Below are 18,823 nucleotides of genomic sequence, written 5' to 3'. Positions count from 1 at the left end.
AGTGCCATTTTTAATTGAAAGATGAACTTCACAATACTTACTTGACCTGGGAGAAGAACATTCTAAAGAACTTAAGAACCCTACAGTTAGGAGAAAGTTTGGCAGTCAGCAAAACCAAGGGACATTTCGCTGTATGACCCTTATTCCAGCAGACTTCCCTTCAACAAAAGCGGTCTGTAGCAGTATGTCTCTCTTTGTCCTACTCCCTCAGTTGGAAAAAAGTGCATACCTGTTTCTCTGTTTCCAAAACTACTGCTTCCTGCTCTGTAGGACTCAGCTCCTATCTTCAAGGTGCACTTCTCACATTCCCCTTATAATACTGCAGGAGCCAGCCACGGGAGGGATCCCTGAATGTCAGCGCTTGAAGCTGCTCTGCCAAAGGACAAATGAGTAGTATGTCTCACAGTGACTCTAGGGAAACTGTCTTTCCATTTCTTCAACTAAAGCTTTACAGTACAATGCTATGAACCTCTAAATTCCCACTTTGCATGGCTTCCATCTAAGCATATCAAGGCTATTGAGAGTGTTGCTGCATTAGGGAGAGCATCGCCGGCAGGTCGAGGGAGGTGATCCTGCCCCTCTACTCAGCCCTGGGGAGGCCTCATCTCGAGTACTGTGTCCAGTTCTGGGCTCCCCTGTACAAGAGAGATGTGGAGCTACTGAAGAGAGTCCAGCATAGGACTATGAGGATGATCAGAGGGCTGGAGCATCTGCCCTGTGAGGAACGGCTGCGAGAGCTGGGCCTCTTTAGCCTGGGGAAGAGAAGACTGAGGGGGGATCTTATCAATGTGTGTAAGTACCTGAAGGGAGGGTGTCAAGGGGACAGGGACAAACTCTTTTCAGTTGTCCCATGTGACAGGACAAGAGGAAATGGGCACAAGCTGAACCACAGGAAGTTCTGCCTGACCGTGAGGGGAAATTTCTTCACTGTGAGAGTGACAGAGCACTGGACCAGGTTGCCCAGAGAGGTTGTGGAGTCTCCTCCTCTGGAGATATCCAAAGCCCACCTGGATGCAACCCTGTCTAACATGCTCCAAGTGACCCTGCTTGAGCAGGGGGGGGTTGGACTAGATGATCTCCAGAGGTCCCTTCCAACCTTACCAATTCTATGATTCTATGAATTAACATAAACTCGCCATGTTTACAAGAGTGCTGTGAAGAAGCAAAAGACTAATGATTCCATGCCATGAATCAGTGGCAGAACTGCTAACAAATCCATGGCTTCTTGTTGCCTATTTCTTCTTATACGGTAGACCATACCATCTTTCTTCTTCTCCCTTCATCTGGCACATGACACATTTTGAAGAGAAAATCTAAGAAGAGTTTATGTTTTAGCTTCTCCTTATGCAGAGGAGCCAAGACATTAAATCTAGTGCTAGAGATGATCAGGTTGGACCCAAAATTGTAGGCCTGCCACACACCTCAAGGTCATCATGTCAGAAATACTTTTCTCTAGCTTCCTGGATGTCTCTGTTGCCAGGAAATGCATGAAGCTGATGAGAAAGTCAGATGTCTAGCACCAATTCCACTTTGTCCTGCAAGGTGGAATCTGAGCATCCTGTTCATTTTCTCTCTCCTACGCCTTGTTCTCTCTCTCTATCTCACCTCCAGAGCTTACACTGTTCTTTCTGTGGTGACAAATACCGTTAGTCCAACATGTTCCTAACTCGTTATTCCTTAGTTGTATGAGGCCATGAGCCCCCCACATTCTGCACTCCAAAGAATGGAAGAACTGGGAACATAAGGTACCAGTGACTAGCACTGGCAGAGTCCTCAGGCAGCTGCTGTGGAGGGACTGAGGATGAGATTACCAGCCAGCAGCCACTTCACGCTCTTGCCCTCATAAGCCAGTGATCTCCTTTGCCAAAGCACTGGATGGAACTACACAGCCTGTACTACAGCTGGGAGGGAGGCATTCACAGAAACGTGACCTGGGACGGTGGAGAGGGAAGAAAGCAGAGAAATGTAAACTGGGTTAACAAGAATGAGGACAGTGGTAGAAGATGAAACATCTGGTCAGCTGGCTTGCTCCCTGTCCTGCAAGTGCAAACAAAGGCAGGTGTATATATACACACACACACTCCCCCTCCACGCTGAGCCTGGGCATCTGGGTTTCTATCTGCTTGCATGGCTAACCCTACCTCCCTCTGCGTTCTTCGGCTACCAGATCTTGGAAACAAATGGAGTCCTTATGCAGATGACATAGACCTGTCTGAAATACCCTTCTTCTCTGGGTTTGCTCAGTAAGTAACTCAGCCTTTAAACCTCTGCTAGTCTGTCCTTCTCCATTTTCCACAGCACTTACACTCTGAATGGGAAAGGATAAACGGGCTGAAGAAGTGGTATGCACCACAGAGAGCAGATTGAGTAGTGGCTGTGCTGCCACAGAGCTCTGTGTCACAGCCCTGTCCCCAGCACAGTTGTGAAGGGAGCACCACCCTGGCTTTAGCAGCTGTGGCTGCAGAGCCTGGCCTCTCCGAGGGCTGCAGCGCAGCATCCGCACAAGTGCCCGGAGAAGTCTTAGCATGCCCAGTACTCCCATCTCTTCTGCCCTGCTGTGGCACTGGTGTAATTTCTTTTCCTAGTTCAGAGCTGGAAACAAGCTGTAAAACAGTATGGGAGAAACAACTGGTTCCTGCAGCAAGGCAGAAATACAGGAGCTGGAGGCAAACTGGGGAGATTTAAGTCCTCCTAACTCTCAGTAAATCCTCTCTTCCACTTTTTCATGACCCAACATGGCTACCTGGTACCTGCCAAGAGGATGGCTTAACAGAGGAATCCTAAATATGCTTTAATGGCCTTGTTCAAACCAATCACCTCTTCCTGGCAGCAGTTCCTCCATTTTCTCAAATTGTGCATTTACTATCTACGTATTTTCCAAAACTTTGTTGGTGGAGACACCACATCTTTAAACTGGGGGTACATACTAAGAACTTTATATTTGCCTTGGCTCTGGTTGCAAGAAGGACATTGTGCCCTTTGTGCTCTGGCAATTCAAGAATCCTAGCATGAAGACATTAAAAACAGGTATCAATAACTAGTTGGTTTTGAGCCTGTATGTGTGTATGCTTGTAAGTCTTTCTCCACAGGTAAACAGGTTAGAACTGACATTTTAAAAAATGAAAGCAGAGACTCACATAATTACATGACCCAAGAGCTTAAGCTTTAATCCCAGATTTTACAAGGCTTAGAATAAAAATGTGGTGGCTGGTAACATGGGGGATTCACTTTCTTTTCTTTGTAGATGGATGAGCAAAGAACATGCACATTCCAAATACATTCTGTCACCTGTGTTCTTCTTGATCTTTCTGAATTTATTGAGCCTGTCAACTGCAATGGAGACCAGTTCAACATGTGATCCCCCAGTGGTAACATTCGCAAAATAGGTTTGCAGCATGTGAAACCACTCCTATAATAAATGCTGTGGTTTATGAACTGCTCCTAGGGCAACTGAAAAGGGGTAGTAAAAAATTGATATAAAGGACACTGACCATGCTGCCTGGCTTTATGTCCTGGCTTTTTATTCTCCTCCCTTTTTCTTCAATATTTGTTTCTTTCTAAAATCTCTACCTTCCAAAAGTTCTTCTATATTTTCATCTAACTTCCAGTCCTTTTCCTCTATGGTGATTCTGATTTATTTTTATTTCTCTATTCCCTCTTCTGACTCTTTCCCTTTAGCTGTCTTTTAGCATTTTGTAATGTATAATTTTTCTTCTATGTCAGGTTGGCACCAACTGAGATGCGATCAAATCTTTTGTCCTGAGGGATGGAATGTTTCTGTAAAAAGTCTTTGTGCTTTGCCAAAGCAGAGAGATTCTCTCTGCACCATAATTTCAAGATGTGCCACCCTCTCGAGCTCAATTTAGTTTCCGTGTTATCACCTCTCACATAGTTGTTGCCCTTGGTCATGATACCTGCACGTCCCTGTCCTAGTTACTGTGACTTGCATGCTGTTACTTAACTGCTGTACATGGATCATTATGCTGGATTAGAGTTCTTACGATCTAGCCCAGATCTATCATTTACACCTCTGTTACTATCTTGTGGATGAAGCTCAGGAGGGCACAGGAGCCAGAAATAGTCCAAATTGCCATACACTCATTCCTACTTACAAAGTGCTTTCCTCTTCCTTTTCTTAGCTTTCATGGAAAATAAGTCTTTATTTTTGACTTTTCTTGCTGAAAAGCCCTGATTTCCCATTGGTCTCCCTCCAGTCTCACCTGTCTGATCAACTCTAGAGTAGCAGCCTCTGCATGAATCTACCTGGGCCTGGTATTTTGTTCCCTTGCTGAATCTTAATTAGGGAGAATTTGCAGGGAGAAAAACAACCCCATGCTCTGAAATAAGGCAACTGGTAACTATGTAAGTCAGCCTTCTGATGCCCTTGGTGAGATAAGTGACTCTTTCAAAGTACAGAAAACTAAGATTGTGGTTATTTGGAGTCACTCTTCATTAAAGGTGACAAGACGGATTACATCTTGGCTAAATTCCCATATTGATAATGACACTTGGCCTCCCTGAGTCTTCTCTATTTTTAGTGGGTCCAGCACCCTCTTCCCTTGCTGCTCACTCCCTGTTGCATGGTACTGGTAGTATTAACTGACTCCTGCAAGGCGCTGAGCACTCTCACCTCCTCGTTGCAGCAAATGGAGTCTCAGGCACTCGGCACATCTCCCGGCCAGACCCTGCCTGCCTGCCGCATCCTCTCCCGCCTATGCTTCAGCAGGGGCGGGTGCTCTCAAACACGCTTTATAGCTGATGCTTTGTATTTGCATAGGCCATTGTCATTCTCTGCGCGGCTCCTTGCAGCTGGCATCCTGAACTCAAGAAATATCTTCTTTAAGGAGAAGCTCGAACGACACAGCTAAAGATAAAAATAACAATAATTTTTCTAGATGAAACTTCATGTTAAGCACTTAGAAAGCAATAAAAACTCAATTTTCTTTCTTTCAATTATTTTGCTTATTTCATTTTCCAAAAAAAAAAAAAAGGAAAAAAAAAAGGGGGGGGAAATGGAGAAAAGTTTCCGAGTTATAAAGACGTCTGTTTTTCTTCAGCACCCAATTTCTTCATCGTTTCCCGCCTCCCTCTCCTCATTGCCCCCAGCCCTACCCAGATCCCACTCCCTGCAAACATGAAAACAGCCATTATCAGGCAGGGCTGGGGCTTCCTGGTGCTTACAAAGGAAGGCAACAGAGACTGATAACTAGTGAGCGGCTTGCTGCCTCCTTCAGCACACAAGCACCTTTTCAGAGAAAGCGAGGAAGATAAACGCAGAAATTACTGCTCTTGCACAATATATGCCAAGTTCATAAGAGCAGCATTTAACACTTAATCAAAATGGCTTGACAATGTAAAAATTAGGTTTTTGAATGTCATTAGTGCCTTATAATAGGTTCAATTTATATCATTCCCATCCCTGTTTTTTCAACTCTGCTAATTGTTTTTATTCATTCCTTCCATTTTTTATACTGTTGTCTTGTTGGTTTTAATTTTTAATTATCATAGGACATTTTCTTTTACCTTACTAATTGGTCTAGATTTGAAAGACTAGTTCTGTCATTTTTTCTCTCCAAGGGCAGCTACATTTTTTTTTTTTTAAGACAGGTTCTTTTCCCTTGGCAGGCAAGCTCTCTTCTGGGCTAATTTGGGCAAAAAAAAGGTTGCTTTCAGGCCTGCAGGAACACCTTTTCTTTTTGTAGTGCGATTCACAGAAAAGCTCTCTTGTATTGACCTGTAAATTTCCTTCTGCATTGGCATGCAGGATTGCTTTGGTATTGGCATAGCAATTGGACCTCTGTTCTACAGTTGATATGCAAACTCTTTTCTGTTTGGAAGAAGATGAAAGCTGGACTGGCTTGCAAGGTCTTTTCTGTTTGGGCTCTCATTTTTGTCACTTACCATACACAAAAACACGCACCATTTTTTTCCCTCTTTCCATGCACAAGAATGACTTGAGTCTTGGTTATCACAGGACTGCAAGTTGTCATTTGCATGAAGATATATATTGGCATCTTGACTTTTTGTCTGCCAGTATAAATGGAACTGGTTGAAATATTTCCACTGACATTTTGGGGGCAGAAAACCATTTTGGAAATGGCCATTTTTTAGGAAAAGAGTTATTTTGCCAAATTTCTTTGTGCTTCTAATGGAAAATGCTGACAGTTATTTAGCTGTACTTGGCAAAGCAACGTACTTAGGGGAAATTTTGAAAAATGAAGAATCTAGGCAAAAAGACAAGTTTTGGGAAAGCAATAATTCCTCAGCCAGCTTCACCTGTAAAAAAATGAAGAAACACTTGCAGGAACTCACTCCAGGGTGATTCCTTGATCCCGGAGGAACCCAAAGCTTGTAAATACGGAAATACTGTAATCTCTCTCCCATTGCCAGCCAGGGTGACCCGTGGCTTCACGTCAGTAAAGCTGTATGACTTTGGCTCTGCAGAGACACTTGGAAGCTTATTCTTAACTCTCACTCCCACTCAGTTCAGTCCTACTCCTGACTATGCGTTCCTGCCTTCACCCGTGCACTGGCATTGGTGCACACCTGATTGATCAGGAAGGCATTTCAGAGTGCTAATCAACTAGGAAACTACTCACTTAGAAAGAGATGGTCTTATTAGAAGAGAGAGTCCTCATTTTCTTCACAGAGTAGTACTGGCATAACCCTTGCTTGCCCTCGGTTGTTTGAGATGGAGAGTGCCGCTTTGATCATGAGCTGCAACTGCTAGCTTCCAAAAGGGTCTTTGAACCAACACCTGTTCTATGGCAACCAAAGGCCTCACAGTCAAGCTGTCAGGCCTCCTATACGTGATCGTTTTATTGGTATCGCCTTTAATGGCGTTTTAAATTCTCCCTTCCAGGGAGGCTTGTACTCTTGCTTCCTGTCTACAGGTCTCCACTGTTCTCCTCCTCCTCTCCACCCAGTTCAGCCTGCATTTTTTCACCCCTCATCCTGTGGATACAATAGACAAGTATTCTTCCCTTCCTGCTTAGCCTCAAGATCCCCTGTAAATAGCATGGGGAGGGTTTGAAATTAAACCTTCAGTGGCTGTGCTCATCGGCAAAGTCCTACCTGACAAACTGCCAGTGTACTGCCTGGCCCTGGGAGACCTCTCATTCTGTTTAATCTATTGCTGGCTCCAAGCAGTTTTCTGCTCTGTGATGGACAGGCATGGCTTCATCAAAGGTTCTCCAGAGCCTTAAATCAGGAAAAACACAACCTGTATCTATGAGATGCCAACAATCTATACTGATGCCTGGCAAGAGGAAGGCCTCTTACTCACCCTTCTCTATATTTAGCAATATTCGCAGGCAGTGTTTCTAAAATTAACAGCTGCAGTAATGTGACTCATACCCCTAACCAACACTGCCAGCAATGGATAAGAAGAGCGTAAATGACATACAGGAGAAAATCATGAGGAGTATAGCCCAAAACGGGATTGTAATGGTATATTCTTCAGTGCTTCTATTGATGTCTATGACAAACTTTCAGGCAAAAGCAGTTACTAGATCTCAACGTCTTCTCTCTCATAGCAGTAGCTGGGAATGTCCCAGCCTGTAAGACGATCACCTGCAGAGGAAAGGCTCGGGACTGTTTCCAAGCCATGTTTTTTAGGGAGTGAATGCTGTCACTAGAGTAGGCTCTCTACTATCTAAGGAGGGTCCCCATCTGTATTAAATTAATAGCAGCCAGAAGAAGCATCTTTACCAATTGATGGGACCCAGTCTTGAGAAGGAGAGAATGAATGTTGTGATGGTTGTCATAGTATCCCCTGCACTGGTCTGGGAAAAGACATTACTATGAAAGGAGTCCCAGAGCTGCAGCTGTTACAGGTAACTACCACACACATCTAAATCTTTTAAGAGATTCAGTCTACATATCTGGGCCCATTATGGGAAATTAGCTAAAATGTCCATTTGAAAAATTACCCTGTGAACAACTACAATATACCAGAGAAGCTGCCATGCTCAGACAAATAATAATTGAAAACTGAGGTAAACCTGCAGTCATCTCACTTTATGTTGTGATCTTGTCAAATCTCATCAGCTAATTAGTAACAAGGCCTTGCTGGTCCCTGGAAAAGAAACCTGAGGAACAAACAGAGGGCCTCAGAAAATAACATTTATTATGCAGGGGGAGAGCTCTTCTCCCAGAGCTGATGCTGAAACAATGCCTCAACAGAACTAAAGGAAGTCATGCTCTTGCGATGTTTCCTTCAAAAAAGATTAAATGCTGATATCCTTAATTACTGCAACCACCAAAGACCCCTATTTTCTCCTGATGGGCTATTTATCCTCTTTGCCCTGGCCAAACTCACATTTGAGAATTACTCTCCACCACTACGAAATCTCTCTCCTTCATCTCATAACAATTTCAAAGGAACACAATACAGTTCCCTTCTTAATACCTCCAGATACTCCTTCCCAGTGCTTTCAAATATCTATTCCATATCCAGTGAGTAACTGTAGCTGCACATATTGTCAAAATACTCTCGGACTCTTTGGGATGACAGGACATATGTTTAACGTAAGAAATCATAGTATTGTTAGTGTCCATCACTGCGTCAAGTCATTAAACACCAGAAATGGGGGGAGTAATAAACTATGCTAGATAGAGCAGGTAGATCTCACAGATATGTAAAACTCTTGCATGTGTTGCAGACTACTTTGCCATTTGGATGGGGTTTTGACAGGTTGCTTCGGTGATCAGAATAATTCCATATTTATCCTCTACTGCAGTGGTCACAACTAGTAAAGAGAAGACAGAACATCCTCGCTGTACAGGCTACATATTTCAGGTAGAGATCTTTAAAAGAGTTCAGACCAGGATATATATCCACAGAAATAGTGCATAAACCATTTGCACACAAAAGCATTAATTCCAATGGGTGGCAGCAGAACCAGGCAACATTTTACATTTCTCCAACATTTTGACAAAACCTCGGCATCGGAGAAGTCATAAGAAAACTATGCTCCCCATTTGCTTTAGCACAGGTGAAGAGCATGGGTCTGATGGGAACGGGTTTGAGTTCTTAATGCAAGTGGTTGAATAGAGCAACCCAGTAGCCCCTACTCTTACTCTCTTTCAGTAAGCTTTACAAGGTATACATTGTTTCCTTTATGACATTTCTTCTATTCAGATAATTTTCACTACCTTCACAGAAATTCCAAGCATCATATGAGATTTTTATTAAATTCCTCTCTTAAAAGTTAGGTAGCAACTAGACAAGGCAATGGCTATCCGCATCAAGACAGGAACAATCAAAGGGTTAACAACAACGGGTATAATTTTAAAATCAAAGCGAAATATAGTTACAAGCTAATTTTATTCTCTATTAACCCGATCAATGGAAGGTTCCCATAAACCATTAACCGGGAGTTCAGATGCAGAAGATGTCGTGAGGGGTTAGATACAGATGTCTCTGTGTTCATTAGTACTGACAGCTCAGGGAAAGAGAAGGAGGGAAAGAAAAAGGGAGAGGGAAAAAAAGGAAGTTGGGTAGTGGGACATGAGGGGAAAGAAAAATTACCTAATCATATTCAAATAGCATAAAATTCCCATGTTGAAGTGCTGAAATGTGCTAAGGCAGTGTATTAAGTTGCATTTTAGGGATAGGGAATGGTATGTGTTTGGGGCAATATACATTCTCATCTGCATCAGATGGGAGTGTCCAAAATATCATGCTCCAAAGACTGGTAAAAAGTCCACTAAACCACCTGAACTACTACCAACTATCGTTATTTAATTATTCATTGTATTACAGAGGTCCTTAGAAGCTGAAATGGTATTGCACCTGTCTGTGTTGGATGCAGCATAGCCAGGGAGGGTCAGCTTTCTTTCTGAAAAGCTTACAATTTAAACAAGGAGGTTTGAGGTGACAAATGACCGGCCAATGTCAGGCAGCTGGTCTGTGACAGAGCTAGAAGTCCATCCCTGCTGACTTCTAGGCAAGGGTCTACTAGCCCACATTGTCTATAAAGTCCAGTTTTAAACAGTGCAAATAATGGTGATGAACGGATGACCATGCCCTTCCTTGTGTCCCAGGAAGCAGTCGAGATGCCTCCAGCAAATGCCAGTCCAACCAGCACAGTGATCTGTACTGAAGGTTGAATGTCTCTAGGAAAGGGACAGAGCTGAAGTAGCACCAAGACCTCTCTCCAGGGAGTCTGGATAACCTTTCACGGTACCAGATGTGTGTCTAACCAATGATTTTATTTTTGTTTGTGAGTCCTATGATTCACACACAAGGGCTGAAGCAGTCAACAAAAAGTAACTCATTTATAAAAGGAAATGCAATTGCATCAACCATCTTAAGAAAAAAATCAGCATTTCCCAATACAGGTTGTTTTGATTTAATGAACAGGGAAATCATCCCTTCTCCACTTCCTAGAACACTTTTTAGTTCAGGAGAATTCTGAGCAATTGGAAAGCAGTCAGAAAAATGTTAACATAAACGCTTGGAAGTGCTGCTAAAACACTTCGCAGAGCAGTGTCATGAGAGAGAGGAAGTGTAAGCAACCACTTGTTCTCTCACAGTGTGGAGGGTTTTCTGCATGTAAGCTGAGTCTCCTGCTTGGGCAATGAGGTCTTTAATCTTTCCAGTTGCATAAGAAGACACCGGGTTTCAACTGGAAAGTTGGAGACTAGAGATGTGTAAGTGCTTGGTAGTTGGGAGAGGGGCTAGGGAGGAAACATGGAGTGATGCTGGTGGCCAAATAGGACGTCTAGCTGTTGGAGAGACCTGGCCCTCCTCATTTTCCACAGTCTTTGGTGACACCAGAGTAGCTCTCCCTAAGGAGACCAGACCTGTATGATCATCTGGGTGTACTTATATTTCCCCAAAAGCCTCCCTTTCCCCTGCCGAATCCCTTAACTTCACTCTAACGCAGCCTCCCTCTGCTGTTTACTTGCCATATGCAGGCGGCCGCTCCTTGCTCCGGAGATGAATAAACTGCGGGCCCACCCGTGCAACCAAGCACAAAGAGGACTGCTAATGGCATCTTCCTTTTGAAGTGAAATCCCAAAGCTTTCATTTGGTTCATGTTCCTCCCTGATAAAACTCTCCTGTCTCTGTCTCAATATGGGGCACTCTTATCTAATCTCACTTGGGGGCAGCAGAAGCTCTTCGGCTGATCTGGGGAGCGCTCTGCCTCCCCTCTGATGAGGAAGAAAAGCCAGCTACCATAGCACATAAGAAGCAGGTTTCTCAAAGGGGACGTATGACCATCACTATTCTTGAGGCAACGGGGAATGTGTATAATATGTCAGAAAGGCGGAGAAACGGACAACATACAAATTTAGTGAATTGTTGGAATATCCCTAGGATCAGCCTGAGAGATGAATTCGGGGCACAAAGATTCACAGACGAATTCGAGGCATTACAATGCATCTTTGGACATGGTAGCAGCATAGGAAATACTAAGTTACGGTGTTTGTTTGCTAGAAAATGTGTTGACAGAGAGATAAGAGACAGACAGATGGATAGATATACTTCAGGAGGCAGGCATAACTTGGAAAATCACATCCAAACATTTTCACCTCAGATTTTGATGTAGTAGAATCAGCTCTGTAACTATAAGGTATTTGTGTTTCTCCATATTGGTTCTGATCTATAACGTAATTGCTGTCTGTGCAGAAAAGCAGCTATTTTGTGAGACAGAGCTGGGGCAGCCCACTACAGATAGGACACACGCTGTGCCATCTCTGGCCTGCAGAATTTGATTTTGTTTTCTTTTGTTGTTTCCTTCTTGAAAAATTGTGAAATCATTCTGATCCTTCCTTGGTAAGTGGAGAAACACAGGAATGGTATCAAAGAGCGTAGTTAGGACTTGTACTTTTATAAAACAATCCTTCCCAACACATGATGTTGTTTGGTAGCAGGTCACACTGGGCAATACTGGAAATGGGGGGGGGAAAGCATTTTAATGGCACTGCACTGTGGCCTCATTTGACAGGGATCTTTAAAGGATCCTGATCTCGTACAACGGGAACTCTAACAGCCATGCTGGGAAAACTCAGGTTTCTATCATAAACACAAAAGAGGTCATTGTTGGATGAATCATGAAAAACACATTCTAGGTATAAGGAGAACATTTGAAAAATGCTTAGTTGCCAGCAAAAAAGTACGACTCTTCTAAGAACCCTGATCTTTAAAATTATTAATTAGTCCTGAAGTTGCTGGTAGTTTAAAAACAGAGGCTGTCCGTCTTACTCCCAATGATCTCCACTCTCCAGATGGCCATTTTGGACTATGGGAAATTGAGAACTGCTGTGGAGCACCCTGGCCTGTGAAAGCTCAGCAGCAGCTCCCTGCATCCATTCCTCCCTCCGTGCAGAGGCATCACTCCCCGCTCCTCAGAAAGCCTCCTTGGGCATAGGGCACATGGTCTCTAATTAATGGGACAGCAATGAATTCTCTTTTCCTGCCATGCTACTCTGGCTTCATTCCACTCATGCTGAGACTGGGGACCTGTTTCCGTTGAGTTCACTGATTCAGCAAGATCAGGCCCTTGGTCTTAAATAACTAAAGACTGCAAACTGAATATTGTAGCCATGGCAACAGGCAGCTCAACTTTAAACTCTCTGATATATAAAAAGGCAATTTTCTTTATTTTTTCTCTCCGCATTTTTATATTTCCAGAACTTACAATGGTAATAATGGCCTCAGGCCCTAACATGCACCAGCCAGCCATTAACTTCATGGAAATGCCTTCTCCATCAGCCCCTATTGTCAGTAGTCAGCACCCTTCCACAGAAACCATAGGGTAGCACCACACTAACACTACTGGATGTCTCAGAAATGCCAGAGCCCTTTGCATTCTTGCTGCAGACTGATTTCCTGATCATGACGGTCATGACTGGGACCCCACTTAGACAGGCTGTATGACTCTCCAGCTCTTGTGACTTCCTCCTGGAATAGGGGGAACAAAATGTCCCTCATCAGACTGATTGCCATTATGTCCTGCACACATGAACTCGTGGGTAGATGCACGTGTGCATGCCTCCCCCCTCCCCCCATCTCACTGACTCATCCCAGTTGAGTCCCTCCCCATCTATTTTTCTTTGAATGTAGCAGAAACACTAACTGGTCTCCGATTAATTTAGTTCCATTTTTGTGCACCAGAACCACTGTCAAGGCCATTGAGAAAATACTGAAAATAGTGATAGAATTCTGCTTAGCTGACTGCTGCTAAAGCACAACCAACAAAGAGAGCTTTTACATTTAGGAAATCCTTTCTTATTCTTTCTCAAATTCTTTCTGAAATTTTCCTTCAAGAGCTAAGGCTGGATTAATGAAATAAATGAATTGTCTATTCACTATAAGAGCAGAAGACTTCACTCCTACATATAATTTTGTCCCTGACATTGTGTGTGGCAAGTGGCTTAACCTCTTTGTACCTCAGTTTCTCCTTCTGTAAACAAGGAGGACAACAATCCCTCTATCTCTCCTAGTGGTCATGAAATTCATCTCACCAGTAATGTGTGGATAGTGTGTGGAGATAGCAGGATGAATGGCAATGGATGCAGGTATGATTATTTACCACTCTCAGCAGACAGCAATTTCTACAGTAGGTTAAATTTTAGCCCAAAAAGTACTTGACTGTGACCCTTTAAGGTCATAAGCTATTATGATGTTGAAGACTAAAATTCTTTGTATATAATCATGAATAAATGAATTGAGTATCACTGCCCAGCTATGTGGGATATGGAAACGATACTGAGTATCATCAGCTTGATCTATCAACATCTATCAGCTTTCCCCTTGCTCATCTCTCAGCTGTCGCAATATGAAGCCCACTCTCCCTCGAGATTTCAAACGACTGAGGCTAAACAGCAAAAACATTTGGTGACTAAATTTGCCAGAGAAGGTCTCAGTCACGAATGACTAAAAACAAAATTATAGAGCAATCTCGGCTGACTGAGAGCAGAATGAAATGTGATTCATTTTCATCCACCCGGCAGGGACTGCAGAAAAAAAAGGAAAAGACTGGATTAACTCCTTCCCTACTAACAATGTCCATGCTCCCTGGGCTGACGAGTATGCAGTTTGCATTACTCAAGCATCAGGTCTTCTGATTTTTTCATATGGCATCTCATAGCTTTTGTTATGCAGGTGGACCAGACCAATAGGTGACCATGCTAAAAGCATTCAGCATGGTGTACTTTATTATCAGATACAGTATACAGCAACACTAACCATAGGCACCACTGTGCTCTATGAACACCAAGTACATTACCACTCCCTGCCCCAAGGAACTTTCAGACTTTTGAGACAAAAGCTCAACAATGACACAGAATGATGGGATAAACATCAGTCAGCAAGGAAAGCAATGGTGTCAGCACTGCATCCCCCCCAGTATTGCCAGGGTATCTTGCAAACATCACAATAATAGAGAGCTGTAAGGTTTGGAATGAAGGAGGATAATGATGAGACTTTCTGACTGCCTACAGGAATGTCCTCTCACATGTAAGGAGCAGCAGAGTAGAAAACACAGAGATGTTAGTTTGAAAGTTGACCTAGTGGATGATGGTGACAGGTCTCACAGAGATGCTACAGTAGGAGTTCTGGGAGAGAGGCATCACAGCATATGCCTCTCTCAACAACGCTGTGCTCATGAGCTTGGGGATCACCTCTGTACTCAGCCAGAAGCCACTGTGAGAAAGGATACTACTGATGGTGCTACAGCATGAAGTCCTCTTCATTGAGGGAGCCTGGGGGCAATCTCCCCACCCCAATTTCTACCCATACTGGAAGGTACAGGCCAGACACTTCTGGATTTTAGTTCTAGTCATGACAAACACTGTCATCTGTAGGCTGGTGTGCTTAATCATAAACATCTGGTGGCAATGCACTCTGGCTGACCACCTGCTGGGAAAAACCAATTAAAAGCATGCCAGTTGTCCCAAGCCCAGAACATTTATTTAAAGAAAGAAATTAAAGAATTCTAACTATAAACATCACAAAGGCTCTTTCCTTCAGCATTTTCTAAAGGTAAAGCAGCTAAAGATGAACAACACAGCAAATAATCAAACAATTAGATCCCTTATTAACAACTCAAAACCAAAAGTTATAAAAGGCCATATAGCCATCACTCCAGAAAAGGAAGTCAAGGGCCTACCAGTAAGCTGACCTCCTTGAGGCAGCATCTTTCCTGAGGTCAGAGACTGAACCAGGATACCGCAGCTTGCATACCGGCTGCTTCCTGGATGCCTGGTACCCTTAGCATCAGCACTGAGCTGTAAATTGCTAGTGCCACCATAACAGCAGTCAGAGTGATGATGCAGCAACAAGAAGCAGCTAATGGATGACAGACATGATGCTCAGAGTGAAGTGGTAACACAAGCGAAGTGCTGGAGCAGAAGCAATTTACTCAGAGCAGCACAAATGTTAGTGAGAGGAAGGCTTCCCCCATCATATTTTGAGAATTTTAGAAAGAAAGCTCCCTAAACAACTCCCAGATTAAATCTAGAGGTCAAGCCAGAGGCAGCACAACAAAGACTGAAGCAGCAACTTCACAAATCAACAGCTTGTATAAGGTAAAAGAATGGCCTAAGACAAGCTTGGCTGATGACAAGTGGCCTTTTGCACCCTGAGGTGCAAGTTATATGTTTGATTTGGTTTCCTAGAGACTGATTCTCCATAAATGGAGAAAGTTCTTATGAACAGTAAGAAATTGTTTTAAAGCCATCCAATTTTATTGCTTTTTTATTATATATAACCTGGTTAGCTTAGTCATATGACCATGCTTTTCATGCAACAACAAAACCCTTAATTTTTTACTGTTAGCGAGTGCTGGGTGGGGGAAAGATGAAAATACTGGAATTGTAAGTATTTTAAGGCTTGCTGGTCTGCCTGGGCCAAACACAGCACCTCAGTGGGACTATGAGTCTCAGCAAACTTAAGATATGCTGCCTCTGGTTCATTATATCACTCACTCAGAGTTAGTCTAGGTTTAGTAGCTTGGCACTGCGTGGCACCATAAAGACATATCCAAAGGTTTCCACTCTACATTGCCAGCTTGAAATTGGTTCTCTTCTCATTTCTCTTTTAAGCTAGTTTGTTACTGTGATTAGATCTAAGCTGAATGAAAAAGATTTGCTTTCCTTTATGGTTTGCAAAACACCAACATGCCTGTAACTGAATAATAGTAATTGGCCATATCCTTACACCGATAAAATGCCTCCTGAACACCACAATGCTTATCTTGTTCTCTGTTACACCCAAACAAACCCATTAACGTCAATGGAGCAGCACTTGTATAATGGAGGGAAAAAACGGAATTTGGCCTAAAGAGAGTTTTTCACAAGAAGCGACTGAGTAAAAGGGCTGTGAATTTCGCTGATTACCAGTTATTTTAAGAACCATATGCACAGGCGCCTTCTGACTCATGTTGCTGTCAATGAAGGGCAGCTGCGCCACAGCAGACCGAGTCCAGGAATCTAGTTCTGGCACTGACTCCCTGCATGACCTTCTGCCAGCCCCTTACCTCTGGGGTCCAGACACTCTGCATGAAAGAGGGTTAAACTGTATTACTCTGCATTATCTACTGTTTAAAGTACCTCAGAAAAGATTGCTGTATTGGTGCAAAAACTTGAGTCTACGACTCCGCATCTGCCCTGAAAGAGTTTGAAAGAGCAGCACTGGGCAGGCTGGACAGACTGGGTTTGAAGATGGGAGGTCATACATCCTTTATGTAATACGAGATATAGCAATAAAGGACGATTAACGAACACTTTTCAAATTTTGGCTTAAAATGGAAAGGTATTTGCAATTTCTAAATGTATACAGCATTTGATTTGGTTGCAATTTGCCTCGCTTGCTTAAAGTAAAGCCAAAGGACGCAACTAGGTTTTCACGCAGATGAAATTCCCAGTATATTTTGTAAAATGAAATCCATTGCCTTGACCTGGAACTGCATGCCACAACCCCTGCTGCATGAACAGAAGTCCTAACAGATGTTGTTATCAAAATAACACCCAGAGTCACAACCAGGATCAGTTCCCCTCACTCACCTTCGCCGGGTGGATACCTGCTGAGTGGCATTACTGGGCTAAAGGCCTGCAACCCAGACAAAGAAGAAACAAGCAGAGAAGTGCAGTGACCTTTTAGGGCCACACAAAATGTCAATGACAGATAGGGGAAGGAGCCAAGGTGTCCAAAGTCCCAGTGAATAATCCTGCTTTCTGCTGTCCCAGAAGAAATACATCACTATCTTTTCTGCCAGACAATAAGCTTGCATAAAATGGCATTTTAACAGAAGATTAAGAGAATGAAGCTATTAATGAGACTTCATTGAATTTACTGTGCAGTATTTGAATAAAATCAGGGGATAGTTTCAAAATGTCAAAATAGTTCATTTTTATATCTTTTTGTACAAAATGTTTCCTCCTCGCTTTAAAACATTTTTTTTGCTTAAGAAACTGATTTAAAGTAAAAAGGAATCTGTAAACAAAAAAAAAAAGAAAAAAGAGAGAGATGGCCAAATAACCTGAAAGCTTAACAAAAAATGGTCTCCTGTATATCCAGAATTTTAATTTTGTTTTGATGGCAGTCAAATCCTAACCTGAACCCTAACCCTTTCTTTCCCACTAGGTTTTTCGGCTGAGTTGCAGAATCAGTAAGTAAGTTCATTATTTTCCCAACTCTATCCCTGAATGTTTTCAGCCATGTGCCCTCCTATAGGAGAGCTTGATGTTACCAGCTACACATCAGCATGTATTTCATATTCATTATTATTTTAATGTCATCTCGTATTAATTAATCAGATTCATTTGCAACTCACTTGTTGAAGAAACATCTTAGGGCAGGCAGAAGATGGAGGGTGGCTCCTGCTAGTGTCCAAGAACAATTCTGTAGCCAGGTAAACTCTCCTCATATAATTAATCCTGGTTTCTTAGAGCCCATGTCAAACTCAGTGATGACCTTCTTACACCAGAAACACAAGTGCTCAAAAACCCACTTGCAAAATGAATTGACACTTGAAATCCAAATCCAAGAACAATAACACAGTCTAGAATCTCAGGCGGGAATCCCAGTCATTTGTTACAGCACGAGTTCACATTCAAGCTAGTTTGGGTGGAAACAGTAGTAAAGATGTGATGGCATGGACACATCCACTGTACAAGTCCAAAAAATAAATTTGGGCAGCCGCCCTGCTTTGAACCCTGCACTGGTTCAACTTCAGCACTGTTGGTACCCAAGGAAGCTTGTGTATGTTTGCACATGCTGCAATCACACCTTACATTCACAGTGCAAAATATGCCCAAAAAGTGTGGAGTTAATACAGGGACTGTGCAAAAGGTGTTGTACCAATTTACAAACACGTACCTGCCAATCTCTGGCCTGCTCCTGACTGAGGAGGCTAAGCCAACCGTAATGCCAGCGTTAGCAACACTCGGTGCAGCACGTACATGCCATGCTGCATGGTTCCCCTCCCTCTATCGATACCTCAGCAGTGGCTGGTCCATGCACTTGTCATGCAGCCTGTCCTCTGTTTCTCCTGTCTCAGACCACCACAGCTCTGGCAAAGTCCCAAAGCGTATTTGAAAGGACTGATCACACACGAGCCCCAAAGGTCAGGACCGAGGGGGCAGGGTGGCACTTAGACGGGGAAAGCCTGGAATACTTTGCGGTGCTGCGAAACTGCCCGAGTGACACTTGTAGTTCCACAGAAGGGACTTAAGGTTTTAAGAGCAAGATTTTAAGAGTAATGGCAGTGAGGAGAAAACTAGAACATCACAGGTCACAAATGAGGGGCTTGCTGCTCTGCACTGGTCACTGCTTCCTTCTCTCATCACTTTACATAGAAATCTCTATTGA

This window comes from Rhea pennata, chromosome 12 (assembly GCF_028389875.1).
Source record: "Rhea pennata isolate bPtePen1 chromosome 12, bPtePen1.pri, whole genome shotgun sequence".
Taxonomy (NCBI): Eukaryota; Metazoa; Chordata; class Aves; order Rheiformes; family Rheidae; genus Rhea; species Rhea pennata.
The sequence above is the reverse complement of the archived record's forward strand: the minus strand, read 5'-3'. Positions refer to the sequence as shown.